This window comes from Melanerpes formicivorus, unplaced genomic scaffold, assembly GCF_026170545.1.
Source record: "Melanerpes formicivorus ecotype bairdi unplaced genomic scaffold, bMelFor1.0.p_v2 SCAF_25, whole genome shotgun sequence".
NCBI classification, from domain to species: Eukaryota; Metazoa; Chordata; class Aves; order Piciformes; family Picidae; genus Melanerpes; species Melanerpes formicivorus.
The window spans coordinates 1,838,271-1,855,646 of record NW_027142377.1 but is presented as its reverse complement, the minus strand read 5'-3'; the positions used below and the strand labels follow the sequence as shown (position 1 = coordinate 1,855,646).

General features: G+C 49.2%; 1 long non-coding RNA gene across 1 annotated transcript in view; it reads left to right on the top strand.

Moving 5' to 3' along the window:
- LOC137448510 (uncharacterized) overlaps window positions 1-15,839 on the top strand; it is a 28,481-nt gene extending 12,642 nt beyond the window's left edge. The window contains exons 2-4 of the long non-coding RNA XR_010989113.1: window positions 8,001-8,130; window positions 14,442-14,538; window positions 15,559-15,839. This is a non-coding gene — a long non-coding RNA (uncharacterized lncRNA). The remainder of the gene's footprint in view (window positions 1-8,000; window positions 8,131-14,441; window positions 14,539-15,558) is intronic.
- The last annotated feature ends 1,537 nt before the right edge of the window (window positions 15,840-17,376 follow it).

Below are 17,376 nucleotides of genomic sequence, written 5' to 3'. Positions count from 1 at the left end.
TTTCTGTTTTGTGACCTTGGTAAATGAGTGATGGGGAACGTTGTCCCCACGCCATCTGCACCTGCTGGCTTTGCCATGCAGCAATAGGTCATTTAATTTCCAAACATGACTGGCCCCTGATAGCAGTGGGAAATTGGCAGCTTTTACATGAAAGCAGTAGATTCCAGTTCCCTCTTTTGGCTTTTCACTCAGACAGGAAAAAAGTTGTGATTGTTAAGAGTCCCAGTGCTCTGTGTCAGAGCTCCTCTTTTGTAGGCCACAAAGAACCACAGAATGTTAGGGGTTGGAAGGGACCTCCAGAGATCATCCAGTCCAGCCCCCCTGCCAGAGCAGGGTCACCCAGGGCAGGGCACACAGACACACAGCCAGGCAGGGTTTGGAAAGGCTCCAGAGGAAACTCCACAACCCCTCTGGGCAGCCTGCTCCAGGGCTCCAGCAGCCTCACACCAAAGAAGTTTCTCCTCATGTTGAGGTGGAACCTCCTGGGTTCCAGCTTGGACCTGTTGTGCCTTGTCCTGTCCCTGGGCACCACCCAAAAGAGCCTGGAACCTTCACCTTGACAGCAACCCCTCAGATATTTATTGATCAGATCCCCTGGCAGCCTTCTCTGCTCCAGACTAAACAGCCCCAGGGCTCTCAGTGTTTCTTCACAGCAGAGATGCTCAAGTCCCCCAGTCATCCTCATAAGCCTCCATTGGACTCTCTCCAGCAGGTCTCTGTCTCTCTTGAACTGAGGAGCCCATAACTGGACACAGTATTCCAGGTGTGGTCTCAGCAGGGCAGAGCAGAGGGGGAGCAGAACCTCCCCAGCCCTGCTGGCCACACTTTTCTTGCTGCACCGCATGATGCCATTAGCCCTCTTGGCCACAAGGGCACATTGCTGTCCCGTGTATAACTTGTTGTCCACTAGAACTCCAAGGTCCAGAACCAGTTTGTTAATACCATACAGCATCATATCTTGAATTGTGTGTGAGATTGCCCCAAGAACGTTTTTCCCCAAGCTTAATTCCAAACAGAACTGCACAATGCGCAGTGAAGGTAGTTCCCTCTTCTTTAGTCTCTTAGTCTTTCTTCCTCCTTTTTCACTGTGAGGGTGCTGGAGCCCTGGAGCAGGCTGCCCAAAGAGGTTATGGAGTCTCCTTCCATGGAGCCTATCTAACCTTGCCTGGATGCATTCCTGTGTGACCTGCCCTAGGTGATCCTGCTTTGGCAGGGGGGGTGGAATGGATGTCAAAAGATCATCTCATTCTGTGATTCTGTGAAAGGAGAAGAGAATGGACAATACAGTGGCTGTCTGCTGGCAGGCCTCAAGAAGCAGCACAGTGGAATCAAAATGTACTTTTCTCCCTATTTCTTTGTCACTGCAAATATACGGGCTGTTCAGTCTGGAGAAGAGAAGGCTCCCAGGAGACCTTCTTGTGGCCTTCCACTATCTGAAATGGGCTCCAAGAAAGCTGGGGAGGGACTTTTGAGGGTGTCAGGGAGGGATAGGACTGGGGGGAATGGAACAAAACTAGAAATGGGTAGATTCAGATTGTATGTCAGGAAGAAGTTCTTGCCCAGGAGGGTGGTGAGAGACTGGCACAGGTTGCCCAGGGAGGTGGTGGAAGCCTCCTGCCTGGAGGTTTTTCAGGCCAGGCTGGCTGTGGCTGTGAGCAGCCTGCTGTAGTGTGAGGTGTCCCTGCCCATGGCAGCAGGGGGGTTGGAACTGGATGCTCCTTGAGGTCCCTTCCAACCCTGACAATTCTCTGATTCTATGGGGTGAAGTGGTGCTCAGTGCTCTTTCAGTTCTCTTCTCCAGAAATGCTGCAAAGATATTGTGATGACTTCTTCACAAGGGAGGTTTAAATCAGCAGGTATGGAGCCAGCGGTGCTGGGCAGGATGCAGGCAATTGCCTCATCTTCAGCTCTGCAGAGAACCACAAAGGAGCTGTGTTGCTGACAGGCAGGTAGTGAAGGTTCTGTTTCCTTTTTTTCCTGCTCTACCCAGCATAAAGCAGCTGCTTTGGCTTTGCAGGTGATTCAGAGATCTGCTGCCCCTGGAAGGTAGGGTGAGTTGTTTGTTACAGCCAGTGTGGTTTTTTAATACATGTGCCCTGGATTTGGGGTTTTTTTTCCCCTTTTTTCTTGTCACTTACTGGAGATGGAGATAGAATCATGTGGGTTTTGTCTGTCATTAATCACACAGGAGACAGAACCATGTGGGTTTTGTCTGTCATTAATCACACAGGTAATCCTGTTTGTCTTAAAATCAAGGCAAATATCTCTTGTGTTCTGTCCATCTGTTGCAGACACCACCAGCAAGCTCATCACCATGGTGTTGGAACAGGCTGGTACACAAACAGCAATCAGCAGTTATTAACATAATATTATTACTTGGTCCATCAAGCTAATATTGCCAGAGATCCTCCCCATCACACCCTGTGAGAGAGTTTCTCAGCTGATACACTTCATTCTGCAAGCACAATATTCTGGATAAATATCAGCCAAAGGATGCATTTGTTGCTCTTTCATGCAAGCAGCATAAATCATGAGTGAAATGCATACAAAATGTTGCTCCTTACATCCAGGCATTTACAATCCATTGCTGTCTTGTGCAGATCAACATTCTTTAGAGAGCCAAGGGCTGTTGGTTTTTTTTTCATGCATCAAATCATTGAATTGTCAGGGTTGGAAGGGTCCTCATGGATCATCCAGTTCCAACCCCACTGCCATGGATGGGGACACCTTACATTATATCAGGTTGCTCACAGCCACATCCAGCCTGGCCTTGAAAACCTCCAGGGATGAGGCTTCCACCACCCAAGAGAGACATGGACCTGATGGAGAGGGTCCAGAAGATGGAGGGATGGAGAGGGTCCAGAGGAGGCCACAAAATGTAAATGGTTGTCAAGAAAACTGTTGCCAGATGGGCTGAAATGACTGAAAAGGCCATCAGGAAAAACAGAAGATTGTTCCTGTAGCTCAGCTCTGCCTTGAACACCTGGCTCTGGCTCAGCTGTGGGAAGGAGTCTAAAGTACTGGGTGACTTTCATATGTGAGGGGCAAAGTGCAGCATTTTTATCCTGTCATTCCCTTTTATCAGTCTCAGTTATTAAGCAAGGGGTGGATATTAAGATCAACATTGCCTTAAACATTTAATAGTCCAGTTCTGGTTTCCCCAGCAGAAGAAGGATACAGAACTGTTGGAGCGAGTCCAAATGAGGGCCACAAAGATGATCCAAAGGGCTGGAGCAGCTCTGCTGTGAGCACAGGCTGAGGGAGCTGGGGGGGTTCAGCCTGGAGAAGAAGTGGGACCTTAGAGCTGCCTTGCAATAGCTGAAGGGCTCCTGCAGGAATCCTGCAGAGGGATTTTTCCTGAGAGTGTCTAGATACAGGACATGGGGGAGTGGTTTGAAGCTGGGGCAGAGCAGGGTCAGACTGGAGCTGAGGGAGAAGTTCTTCAGCAGGAGGTTGAGACTCTAGAATAGGTTGGCCAGAGAGGTTGTGGATGATTCCTCCCTAGAGGTTTTCAAGGCTGTATTGGATGAGACCTTGGGCAACCAAGTCTAATTGAGAGGTGTCCCGGCCCATGGCACGGAGCTTGGATTAGATGATCTCTGAGGTCCCTAAACAATTCTGTGATTTCTCCTTAGAGAAACTACATGTGTCCCATTGCATTTCTTTCATGTCCTGCTCCTCTCCAGGCTGAAGATTGCGCTATGGAATGGGCTGCCTGGGGAGGTGGTGGAGTCGCCGTCATTGAAGGTGTTCAGGAGGAGACTTGATGGGGTGCTTGGTGCCATGGGTTAGCTGTTTGGGTGGGTTGGATTGGTTGATGGGTTGGACACGATGATCTTGAAGGTCTCTTCCAACCTGGTTTGGTTTATTCTAATAAAGTTTATTCTAATAAAGTTTATTTCTTTCACCCTGTCTTCACAGCAGTGGTGCTCCAGCCCTCTGATCATCTTGATGGCCCTCCTCTGGGCTCATTCCAGCAGGTCCATGTCTGCCTTGTATTGGGGGTCCCACAGCTGGACACAGTAGTGCATGTGACATCTCACCAGAGCAGAGTAGAAGCTGTCACCCTTGATCCCATGAGTGTTTAACCTCTCCCACAGGGATCTCTTGTGCATACCAAGCCAGAACACAAATGTAATTGTCCTGATTATGTTTTCTTGCCTTCAAGTGCTATCTCACCCTGTAAGCCTCTTTGGCTTTCTGCCCCACCCCACTTGTGGATGCTCTTAATTTAGATAAGATACTACTCTATCTTTTAGCAGCTTTTGTATTGGGATGTAAACCCCCAGCTATGGAATGAATATTCCACAGGGCAATATTGTGCTAGGTTACAGCCAGATTTGAGCAGTTAATCTCATGTGTTCAAAATGTGATCTTTATGTTGCATGGAACAAGAAGAATCTCATTAGTTAATGAACCCAGGACTGCACTGAGCAATGAATGATTTGATCTTTAAACAGCTTTTTTTGGTTTTGCTCTGAAGGCTAAAGGAGCAGAGGATCTCAGGCCCCTATCTTGGATACCATTCTTTGTATTTATTTTTCACCACAGAGTTAATGGAGTGTACATTTTCTTAATGGTGAATTTATAGCTCCTGAAATTCATAGATTCATAAAGTTGTTTGGGTTGGAAGGGACCCCAAAGATCATCCAGTTCCAACCCTGCTGCCATGGGCAGGGACACCTCACACTAGACCATGTCCTTCAAGGCCTCACCCAACCTGGCCTTGAACATCTCCAGGGAGGGGGCATTCACCTCCCAAATTAGATATCTGTTCTCTCTCCTTTTGTTGGTGTTTAGGGAGAAGCCAAAGCTGCTTCACCAGTGCAATGACGATGCTGTGGTTGGTCTCAGAAAAGGAATTTGGGCAATAACCCTCCCAGACACAGAAGGATACATGTCACAAGAAAACTTGTAAGAGACTAAGGCCAGACTGGTCATGCCTCACCTACTGTGCTAAGCAGTCATAGAATCATTTTGATTGGAAAAGACCTTTAAGAGCATTGAGTCCAACCAAATCTGCCACTAAACCATGGCCCTCAGTACCACATCTCTGCCCCTTTTATATACCTCCAGGGATGGGGATTCAACCACCATATCTTATCTGAAGGAGTTGGGGCTGTTCAGTCTGCAGAAGAGAAGGCTCCCAGGTGACCTCATTGTGGCCTTCCAGTATCTGAAGGGGGCCTACAGGAAGGCTGGGGAAGGACTTGTCAGGATCTCAGGTAGTGATAGGACTAGGGGGAATGGAATGAAGCTGGAGGTGGGGAGATTCAGGCTAGATGTGAGGAGGAGGTTCTTCACCATGAGAGTGGTGAGACCCTGGAATGTGTTGTCCAGGGAGGTGGTCGAGGCCCCGTCCCTGGGGGTGTTTAAGAGCAGGCTGGATGAGGCTCTGGCCAGCCTGATCTAGTGTGGGGTGTCCCTGCCCATGGCAGTGGGTTGGAACTATATGATCCTTGTGGTCCCTTCCAACCCTGAATGATACTATGATACTATGATACTATGATACTATGATACTATGATACTATGATACTATGATACTATGATACTATGATCTATTCCCTGGGCAGCCTGTGCCAGGCTTTGAGAACCCCTTCAGGAGAACAGTTTCTTCTAATCTCCATCCTAAACCTCCCCTGATGCATCTTGAGGCCATTTCCTCTCGTCCTATAACTTGTTATTAGGGACAAGAGGCCAAGCCCCACCTGCTCCAACCTACTTTCAGGGAGTTGTAGAGAGATAGGTCTCCCCTTAACCTCCTTTTGTTCAGGCTAAACACTTCCAGTTCCCTCAGCTGTTTCTCCCCAGCCTTGTTCTCCAGACCCTTCACCAGCTTCTTTGCCCCACTCTGGACCTGCTGCACCACCTCAATGTCTTTCTTGTAGTGGTGCCCCAAAGCTGAACACAGGCCTGAAGGTGAGGCCTTCCCAGTGCTGAGTGCATGAAGAGAGTCTTTTAAGATCTGAAAGAAATGCTTTGATACACCTGGAAATCAGTCTAGACCTAAATTGGATTAAATGCAATGAAGCCTCTGTATGCAGAATTTGGAGTTTAACAGGATGTGCCTCATGAACAAAAGCAAACACAAAAGGATAAAGAGTTCCCACTGTGGATATTTTTTGTCTTGGGTTATGCTTTTCTATCCCATTTCAGCCATGTGCCCTGTATGGTAATGTCTTTGCTTTCATGTTTGCTTGTTTGTTTGTCTAAGTTGGGCAGTCATTACACAATGTCATTTAGAATCAACTTAGCATCCTTCCACTGTGCTGGGCAGCTCCACTGAATAATGATTGCAGGATTAGCCTGCAACTAATTAAATGGTGCTGCCTCTGAGCTGGAAAATGAAACACCTCCATGGAATTTGAGAGTGGCTGCTTTATTTAGGCTGTGTGTCGAAATGGTATGGAGAGGTGCACCAGGTCAGTGCAGACACAGAGCCATCTTCAAAAGAATCAAACTGAAACAAGCAAAAAGGCAAAGAGGGAGAGAGGGAGAAGAGAGCAAGAAAGTGAAAGAAAGAAAACAAGTTCACTAAAACTTCACACACTAATTCATTAAAGCTTTTGTATTGCACGAATTGGTTTTTCCTTACACTCAGCTGAATCCTGAGTGCAATTTCCTCATTTTGCCTTTGTCCAATCCATAATAATGGGTTTCTGTCTGTCCTCGTTGTCACTCAAAGACGGGTGCATGTGAGAAGTTCTGTGAGGTAGGACATGTTGCCTGTTTGTGGAAGCCTAGAGCTGCAGCTGTTGCAGCCAAGCAGAAGCTGGGTTCCCTCCTGTCTGGGGACGACAAACTACTGTTTGAGGGACTTGTTACAAGGGTGTGTAGTGATGGGATGAGGGGAAATGGATTGAAGCTGCTGGAGGGCAGATTTAGACTGGAGATTAGGAAGTAATTCTTTGCAGTGAGGGTAGTGGGACACTGGAACAGGTTGCCCAGGGAGGTCATGGATGCCCCCTCCCTCAAGGTGTTCAGGGCCAGGCTGGATGAGGCCTTGAGCAACCTGGGCTGGTGGGAGGTGTTGCTGCCCATGGCAGGGGGGTTGGAACTAGGTGGTCTCTAAAGTCCCTCCCAGCTCAAATCACTCTATGATTCTATAACTAAATAACATTTGCTTCTCACATTGCCTTAACTGCTCTGCAGTTTTATTACTTGAATTCACTGATGACTAGCAGGAACACATCCAGACAGGGCTTGAAATTCTCCAGAGGAGACTCCACAACCTCTCTGGGAAGCCTGTTCCAGTGCTCTGTGACCCTTGCAGTAAAGAAGTTCCTCCCCATGTTGAGGTAGAACCTCCTGTGCTTTAGCTTATATCCATTGTCCCTTGTCCTATCACAGGGCACAAGCAAGCAGAGGCTGTCCTCTCCCTCTTGACACCCAGCCATCAGGTGTTTATAGCCATTTATTAAATCCCCTCTCAGTCTTCTCTCCAGACTAACTACCCCCAGGGCTCTCAGCCTCTCCTCATCAGGCAGTGCTCCAGGCCCTTCAGCATCCTTGTAGCCCTCCCTTGGACTCTCTCCAGCAGATCCCTGTCCCTGCTGAACTGGGGAGCCCAGAACTGGACACAACATTCCAGGTGAGGTCTCACCAGGGCAGAGTAAAAGGGGAGGAGGAGCTTCCTTGATCTGCTGAGAGTCTTTTGGCTCTCTCAACAGATACAGAGCCTGAGCTTTTTACCTTAAACTTTTGTCACATTTAAGGATTCCTGCTGAATAACAGTATCAAAAGATGAATCCCATCTGCTTTTTCTGTTGCTTGTTAGTTTAGTGCATGACTACTCAGAGTTTAGTCTGCCAGCCAAGGAAGGCATGGACTTACCAACATTGCTGACAGGCTACAACCACTTATGTAAACTTATTTTCAAACCTCCCCCAATCCCATAATATTAAGAAAGTAAGACACAGCATCAAACAGAGGTTTCATTGAGAGCTTTGGGTGGACTAAGTGATGTTGCTGACTGATTCTTTGCCCATTTCCCTTTGTAGGCATGAAATATAGCAGGAAACAGACAAGAAAGTATGGAGAAGAAAAACACTGAGCTGCAGGAAAGACTTCTGAGAGCTGTCAGGAAGACTTGCCTGCTTAGCAAGCTGTGGAGGCCCAAGCACTGAAAAGGTCAGTATGTGCTGTATTTGGGGGTGGGGGTGTCTACTTGGTGCTGCATCTTTGAGCTATAACAGGATTTCTCAATCCATTGCCTTGGCAGGACTCCAGATTAATCCTAGGTGGGGAGAGGAAAGAGCCTGTGTGTGGCTGGGCAAAAATTGCTTGTCCTTCCCTCACGAAGATATACTTTTGTTCCTGGCTAGTGTGGGAGGTGGCTCCTCCTTTCTCTCTCTGCATTTGTTGCCACTGTGAATACAGATAATTCTAGAAGACAGTCTAGTACACAATTGTAGACCTAGAGGTCATTTGTGGAGATCTAAGGCTCACCCTCCTGAGACATAGCTAAATTCTACATGCATGTGGAAGCAGTTCCACCAACCTGCTAATCAATGCCCCAAAGCAAGTTAGACTGAGATTAGAAGGCATGCATAAGGAGAGAGAAAAGTGCCAGGGGGCAAGAAAGGTGAAAAAGCACAAAGAGCAGTGAGAAAGAAGATCAAAATGCAGAGCACTGGAAGTGTAAACTGGCATCATTGACGCCAGGCCAAGGAACAAGGCAGGCATTCTGCTGTTGAATCATGTTGCTGGCCCCTGCTAAGAGTGCAACACACAAAGCATGGAAGATGCTGTGCAAGGCAGGTGAGTACAAGGATGAGCAAAGAGAGGAGGATCATGAACAATGAACAAATTGAGCAGAATGTTTTTAAGAAGAGGTCAGAAGACAGCATACTGACATAAAAGCTGATACAGGAGGAAAAGGGTGAGACAGTAGAAGGGAAGATGAAAGTAAAGCCACTGACACGTGCTGGTTTTCATTAGAAATGTATCCTTTTGCCCCTTCACATAGCATCATAGAATGGGTTGGGTTGGGAGGGACTTTCAAAGGTCATCACCCAGTCCAACCCCCCTGCAGTCAGCAGGGACATCCTCCACTAGTTCGGGTTGCTCAAAGCCTTATTGAGCCTTACTTGGAATATGTCCAGGGATAGGGCCTCAACTACCTCCCTGGGCAACTTGTTGCAGTGTTCCACCACCCTCATGGTTCCTGGCATCCAACATAAATCTCCTCTTCTCTACTTTCAAACCATTGTCCCTCATCCTGTCCCTGCAGGCCTTTGCAAACAGTCCGTCTGCAGCCTTCTTGCAGTCCCCTTCAGGTACTGGGAGGCTGCTCTCATGTCTCCCTGGAGCCTTCTCTTCTCCAGGCTGAACAACCCCAGCTCCCTCAGCCCATCCCTGCAGCAGAGGTGCTCCAGCCCCTCAGCCATCTTCATGGCCTCCTCTGGACCTGCTCCATCACATATGTAGGATGCCATACACATGTGTAAGAGAACACAATCTTTTCAGCTTAACAGACTGAAGCTCCCTTCCAGAATGCCAGCATCAAAGCCACCAGGCAAACCTAATAAACCATCCTGCAGTAAGGAATCGATGCCAGTGTTAAGTAACACCCTGTGCCAAGCAGGCAGCTGCCAGCCCAGCTGGGGGAACACATGCCAGAGCACTTAGATAATAACTGGTATGATGAATCAAATTCTTAAGCAAATAGATACCTAGGCAAAGAGCAGAGCGACCAAATTCCATGGTGCACTACCCTGCTATCTCCACTGGCTTGTGTGAGTCAGGTAGAAGACAGCTCTTGGCACTACTGTGGAGAGTACTATGATTCCCACTTGAGCAAACCCTTGAGTTCTCACTTCCTGATGCTCCTGAGCCCTTTCCAAGGGTGATTTCTAGCAGTACTCTGCCCCAATGTCTATGTGGCAGTCAACCAAGGATGGACTAATGTACTGGAAGGAACTGTGTGCTGCAAGCAGGTGCTCAGGAGGCAGCAACCTCAGAGTCCAACCTCCTGTTGCACAGTTGTGGACCACAGTCTGAGCTGCCACAATGAAAACAAGATAGATCCTCAGCTGGCACAAAGTCACAGCAGCTCAGCATAGTAGAAGAGAATCACAGAATGATAGAAGCATGGGGTTACAGAAGCACAGAATCATAGAAGAATCGGAGGAATCATAGAAGAGTCAGAAGAATCATAGAAGAATCACAGAATGATCTGGGTTGGAAGGGATCTCCAAAGGTCATCTAGTCCAACCCCCTCTGCAGTAAGCAGGGAGCCCCTCAACTAGATCAGGGATGGAGATATTGAGTTCTGTCTCCTTTATCTCTTGTGCCACTGAAAATTAGGATCAAAAAAGATGCCTGAGCCGCTTCATTTATTCTAGGAATTTTACCACTGAGCTTTTGGTTTGGTTTGGTTTGGTTTTGGACCTTTCTTGTGGGTGCTGTCATAAATGGCCTGTGGGAATTGTCACTTCTAGGCATTTTCAAGTGTATCACTGTTGGGGTTGAAACAGAGGCAAGTGAAGGAGAGGAACAGACCAGATTGGACTTGATCTTAGAGGTCTTTTCCAACCAAAACAAATCTATGTATCTATCATCTCTTGGTGTCTCTTCCAACAGCATTTGTTTCTCTCTCCTTTTAGCAAGAGCATTCACTGCCTGTCCTAGGTTTGCAGTGTGACACTGCTTCCACTAGCCTTGTGTAACAGAAGCCCCAACTCCCAAACCCCTCTGCTTCCTCCATGGCTACTCCTGTCAGACAGAATGTGGTATTGTCAGTTTTGCAGAAGGTTGGGAAATCCAGACCTGAACCATGGCAACAGTGTAAAGTAAAAAGTGAAGAAAGATATCAAAGTTAATAGGTAGCCAGCTTATTGCAGGGCTTCATGTCCTGCTCAAAATAGTTTTCTACTTCAAATTTGGCTGACACTTGCCACAAAAACTACCACATGCTCATAACAGCACTGAAGTAAACTGGGCCTAGATGCTGAAGAAAGGAGCCAGAACAAGGTACTAAAATGTCCTTCTGTGCCTTCCCCAAAAGAGATTAGCTCACCAGAGCTGGGCCACCAAAATGATCAGGGGGTAGAAGCACCTACAAGGACAGGCTGAGGGAGCTGGGGCTGTTCAGCCTGGAGAAGAGAAGACTCCAGGGAGACCTAATAGCAGCCTGCCAGTACCTGAAGAGGGCCACAGGAAGACTGCAGAGGGACTGTTTATGAAGACCTGCAGTGATAGGACAAGGAGCAATGGCTTCAAAGTAGAGAAGAGGAGATTTAGATTGGATATTAGGAACAAATTCTTTACAGTGAGGGTGGTTGAGCACTGAAACAGGTTGCCCACAGAGGTGGTTGAGGCCCCAACCCTGGAGTTATTCAAACCAAGGCTTGATGGGGCTCTGGGTGATCTGATCTAGTTGAGGATGTCCCTCCTGGCTGCAGGGGGGGGGGGTTGGACCTTTAGAGGTCCCTTCCAACCCCAGGTGATTCTATGATTCAATTATCTGCTCTCCGAGCAACCTGCCATCCCTTCATTTCCACCAAGTGCTCCTGAAGCTTCACCCTGCCTGTACCTGCTTGGCTTCTGCCTGTGACTGGAACCAACGTGAAATGTCTGGCTCCATTCCCCTCACTGTAGGATGTGAAAGCACAGGCTGTAGAAAGGCAAAAATGAGAGGCACAGCTGTACATGAGCTGTTTGCTGTTGATTTACAGACCAGTAAGATTCATTACACCACTAGGTTGCCTCCTTCCTTTATGAAGCAGTATGTAACAGTGGCCCAGCTCCTTAAGTGGTTCCAGTATACCATTTTCCTCTCCACCTCTGTTTCTCTGATGTCAGACTAACCTGATGTAGGAGTTCATTTGCTCTGTCCCTCCCAGTGGTACCACAGGTCCAGCAGCAGCTTACTTCTCTTTTGCCCTTTACTTCCTAAATCAAGAATTACTAAAGGAGGAGCATCATGCCAGCAGGTGAGAAATGGGCTGGTTACACTGTCAGAAAACCAGCTGCTAGCTGGCAAGTCCTGCAGAGAGATTCCATACATGGGAGGCCTGGGAGCCATACGAGGGAGACATGCTGCTATTGATAAGCTAAAATCAGTGTTTGTGCCCCAGCACTCCCAGCAGCAAAACAGTCAGTTGCAACATCTTGCTGGTGTGCATTCCTGGCACCTGACCTTCCCAGCGTGGTTGTTGTGCAGCCTGCCAGCTTCCCACTACATGGAACAGACACTGAGAAGGGGGAATGGAAAGAAAGAGCAGAGGAAGACAGAAGGGGAAATAAAGACCTAAACTGCTTGGGTTTGCCTGACTTTATAGCTAGTCTAGGGAAAAGGACATCAGCAGGAGCCAAATGATATCTGAACACTGCCTGCTAACATGACAGTTTCATGGGGAGGCAGGACTAGGTCAGAAACCTGACTCCCTCCACCTTTGGTTCAAGAACTGGTGCACAGGGGAAAGAGAGACTTTTTCAGGGTGAAAAGCTTAGCAGAGTGGGAGAAAGCAGACTTGAAACTTTCCTGTGCCCTGTGACTGCTTGGTGTTGCCAATATATAACCACACCACACAGTCACGGGGCAAAGAAAGGTTTCAGGTCTGCTCTTTACCATTCTACTACAGTTTTTAATCCTGTATGACATAGAGCTAAAAAATGCTGAGCATCACATATAAAATAAGGGCAGAAGAGAAAGGCAGAATGAATCCTGTCCAGTCACTGTTCCCTGCAGGCTGCAATCCACACAGATTCCACCCTGGCAGTCCCACTGACAGCCCCACAGCAGAGCAGGCATGTGGGTGCCATACTGCAATGCAAGACCTGAGCTCACACAGCTGTAACATTCCTCCTCCACCCTTTCTCCTGTCTTTCCTCCTTCCTCTCTGCTCGTACACCTGCCTGCAGCCACTGCAGCTTGCTTTCTCCCTCCCTCCCTCCATCCCTCCCTCCCTCTGTCCCTCGCTCCCATCCCCTGTCCTGTCCCCTCGTGGCCCAGAGCCTCCTCTGGCATGTCTTTTGTGGCCTAGGGAGAAGAGAGGCAGGAGCAGGGGATAGCAGGTCACCTCCATGGAACCAGGAACAAGTTCAGTCTCAACACCACAAGTTAGTGCATCGAGATACTGCCCCAGGGCAGAGAGGACCATGGAAGGTCATGACAGCTCAAGGTAATGGGTGCTCATGGCTTTTCCTAGGCTGCTCTGGCAGAGTGCTATAGCCCAAGCTGAAGGAGAGTCTGCAGCTGGTTTCACTAACAGGATCAAATCGGCCTCTGTTGGCACATGCAGAATTCAGCCCTGAAGGTACATGAATGATGCTTCCCTAACTGGCATCTGATATTGCTCCTATTAGCAAGAGACAAGCGAGGCCTCTCTGACCAATCCAGTTGTACATGGTGCTCAAGACAAGCTATGAATATCCACTTAAGCACAGAATCATAGAATCATCTGGTTGAAAAAGACCATTAAGATCATTGAGTCCAACCATTCTCTAACTCTACCAAGGCTGGGGCTAAACCATGGCCTTCAGCACCACATCTCTGCCTCCTTTAAACACCCTAGGGATAGGGATTCAGCCACCTCCCTGGGCAGCCTATTCTAGTCTTTGGGAACCCTTTCAGTCAAGAAGTTTCTTCTAATCTCCAGCCTAAACTTCCCCTGGTGCAACTTGAGGCCATTTTCCCTTGTCCTATCACTTGTTATGAGGAAGAAGAGACTGAACCCCACCTGGCTCCAGCCTTCTTTCAAGGAGTTGTAGAGAGCAGTGAGGTCTCTCCTCAGCCTCCATTTCTCCAGGCTAAACACTCCCAGTTCCCTCAGCCACTCCTCAGAATACCTGTTCTCCAGACCCTTCCCCAGCTCCAGGAAGGAGGAGAAACAGGGCAGGATGTGATCCATGGGTTGTAAATTATCACTCTGATCCCAGCTGGATAAGCAAGCAGGGGTCCTGAGCCTGCCCAGCCGGTTAAGCTAGTACACGTGCAGACACCTGGCTGCGGATGACCTCGGCCTGCAGCATGGGCAGAGGACTGCCCTGCCTGCACCTTCCTGCTGAGCTGAAGAAGTCCCAATTTTCACACTGCTCTCACACCCAGCCTGGAGCCATGGCTTGCTCTGCCTGCTCTTCTCAGATACAGCAGCTGTTACTTCTCTAGATGAAACAGCATCCCACACTCTTACTAACCTGTGCCCTACTTCAGAGAGAAGTCTGATTTGTGCCTTTCATCCTTAGCTAGTGCTGGTGCTGCTTTGTGCCCCTGTCTGCTCTGGATGGTAGGAAGAAGTTCTTCCCCATGAGGGTGGTGAGACACTGGAAGAGGTTGCCCAAGCAGGTGGTGGAAGCCTCCTGCCTGGAGGTTTTTCAGGCCAGGCTGGAGGTGGCTGTGAGCAACCTGCTGTAGTGTGAGGTGCCCCTGCCATCCTGGAACTGGATGCTCCTTGAGGTCCCTTCCAACCCTGACAATTCTGTGATTCTCTTCCCAGGAATTCAGGAAAGATGTGGCCAACCACCAGAGCCTGACCAAGAGTGTGCTGGAGAGGGGAGAAGCTCTCCTGGACTGCCTGGCAGCAACTTCTCCAGGTGAGAAGGAGCCCTTGAGTGGAGCTGCCTGTGGACACAGCTGGTGATGCTGGCCATAACATCTGCCCCTTGGCATCCCTGCCCCCCCTGTGTGTGGGGAGGGGGAAGCAGTGGGGCAGAGTTGACCATTCAGCATCTGTGTGGGAACGAAGAGGGACTCAGAGCTCCTGGAGACCTGGAGGTGACTTGGAGGTGTCAAGGAATCCTTTCTGAGCACTTTCAGCTGCAGCTATGACTTTGCTGGGTACGTTTAGGAATGTAGAGCATTTAGCAATGCAGAGCCCTATTTGCTGTGGCCTGCAAGCAGTGTTCTTCAAAGCAGAATTAAGGAATTGTGGTGGTTGGAGCTTTTTGTTTCACTGGGGAAGAGAAAAAGTAAAAGCCCACGTTAAAAAATGTCCCTGCAACAGCAGGGTTTGCATTCAGCAGAGAATAACCTGCTGTCTGCTGAAGGAAAAGTGGCATCTGGGAGGCTCCTGCACAGCTGGTCACCTTCCACAGAGGGGTCTCAGGAGTCTCACTGTCTGAGACAGGAGAAGGAGCTTCAAATTGGCTGGATTTGTGATGGCAAACTGCAAACCAAATGGGTGTGGATTCACAAACACACAGAGTAACAGGGGAAGGGAAGGAGAATCTTAGAATGGTTTGGGTTGGAAGGGACCATAAAGATCATCTGGTTCCAGCCCCTCTGCCATGGGCACAGACACCTTCCATTAGCCCAGGCTGCTCAAGGCCTCATCCAATCTGGCCTGGAAACCTCCAGGGAGGGGACATCCGCAACCTCCCTGGGCAACCTGTTCCAGTATCTCACCACCCTCATGGGGAAGAATTTCTGCCTCATGTCCAGTCTAAATCTGCCCTCCTCAAGCTTCAGTCCATTCCCTCTCATCCTGTCACTCCCAGCCCTTGTCACTACTCCCTCCCCAGCTCTTCTGTAGCTCCCTTCACATACTGGAAGGCTGCTTTAAGGTCTTCCCAGAGCCTTCTATTCTCCAAGCCGAACAGCCCCAACTCTCTCAGCCTGTTCCCACAGGGGAGTTTCTCCAGCCCTCTGACCATCTTCATGGCTTCCTCTGGACCTGCTCCAGCAGTTCCATGTCCTTCTGTTGAATTGTCTGTGATGGCCACCACAGAAACTTTACCTACAGCAATTTACATGGTAGATTCACCTGCAGATGATGTCACCTAACAAGCAATGCAAGGGAGGAAAGGAAACCACAAACTTGTTTGTAAGTAATGCTCAATATTTTCAGCTACATCTGGCAGAGTTTATTGACTTTGAGGAATCAAGCATAACTGTATTAAAACCACAAAGATGTGTGGAGCCTGAGCTGACTTCATGATCTTATGGGGGTGGAGGAGGGGCAAACAGACAAGACTGAACAATTTCAGTTCCTCTGGGGATTCAGCTCTCTTCTGTTGCTGTCCCATGGAAGACTTCCATTCACATTGGTTATTGCAGTAGTCCCTTGGTGCTGGTGTCTGGCTCTGTGTCTGGTGTCTTGCAGTGTGGTAGAATTCAGCACAGAATCACAGAACTGTCAGGATTGGAAGAGACCTCAAGTATCATCTGCTTTCAACCCCCTGTAGTGGTGGCCTAAACTGTCACACCCCCTCTGCCATGGGCAGGGACACCTCACACTACAGCAGGTTGCTCACAGCCACAGCCAGCCTGGCCTCAAAAACCTCCAGGCAGGAGGCTTCCACCACCTCCCTGGGCAACCTGTGCCAGTCTCTCACCACCCTCATGGGCAAGAACTTCTTCCTGACATCCAATCTGAATCTACCCATTTCTAGTTTTGTTCCATTCCCCCCAGGCCTATCCCTACCTGACACCCTAAAAAGTCCCTCCCCAGCTTCCTTGTTCAACATCTTTGTGGGGGACATGGACAGTGGCATTGAGTGCACCCTCAGCAAGTTTGCTGATGACACCAAGCTGTGTGGTGCAGCAGACAGGCTGGAGGGCAGGGAGGCCATCCAGAGGGACCTTGACAGGCTGGAGCGGTGGGCACAAGCCAACCTCATGAAGTTCAATAAGAGCAAGTGCAGGGTCCTGCATCTGGGTCGAGGCAATCCCAGACACAAATACAGGCTGGGCAGTGACTGGCTGGAGGATAGCCCTGAGGAGAGAGACTTGGGGGTGCTGGTGGACAAAAAGCTCAACATGAGCTCTCAATGTGCACTTGCAGCCCGCAAAGCCAATCAGATCCTGGGCTGCATCAGGAGAAGTGTGGCTAGCAGGTCGAGGGAGGTGATCCTCCCCCTCTACTCAGCCCTGGTGAGACCCCACCTGGAGTACTGTGTCCAGTTCTGGAGCCCCTATTACAAGAGGGATGTGGAGGTGCTGGAACGTGTCCAGAGAAGGGCCACAAGGATGATCAGAGGGCTGGAGCTGCTCTGCTATGAGGACAGACTGAAGGAGTTGGGGCTGTTCAGGCTGCAGAGGAGAAGGCTCCCAGGTGACCTAATTGTGGCCTTCCAGTATCCGAAGGGGGCCTACAGGAAGGCTGGGGAAGGACTTCTCAGGATCTCAGGTAGTGATAGGACTAGGGGGAATGGAATGAAGCTGGAGGTGGGGAGATTCAGGCTAGATGTGAGGAGGAGGTTCTTCACCATGAGAGTGGTGAAGCCCTGGAATGGGTTGTCCAGGGAGGTGGTCGAGGCCCCGTCCCTGGGGGTGTTTAAGAGCAGGCTGGATGAGGCTCTGGCCAGGCTGATCTAGTGTGGGGTGTCCCTGCCCATGGCAGGGGGGTTGGAACTAGATGATCCTTGTGGTCCCTTCCAACCCTGAATGAAACTATGAAACTATGAAACAATTAGGTCTCCTCGGAGCCTTCT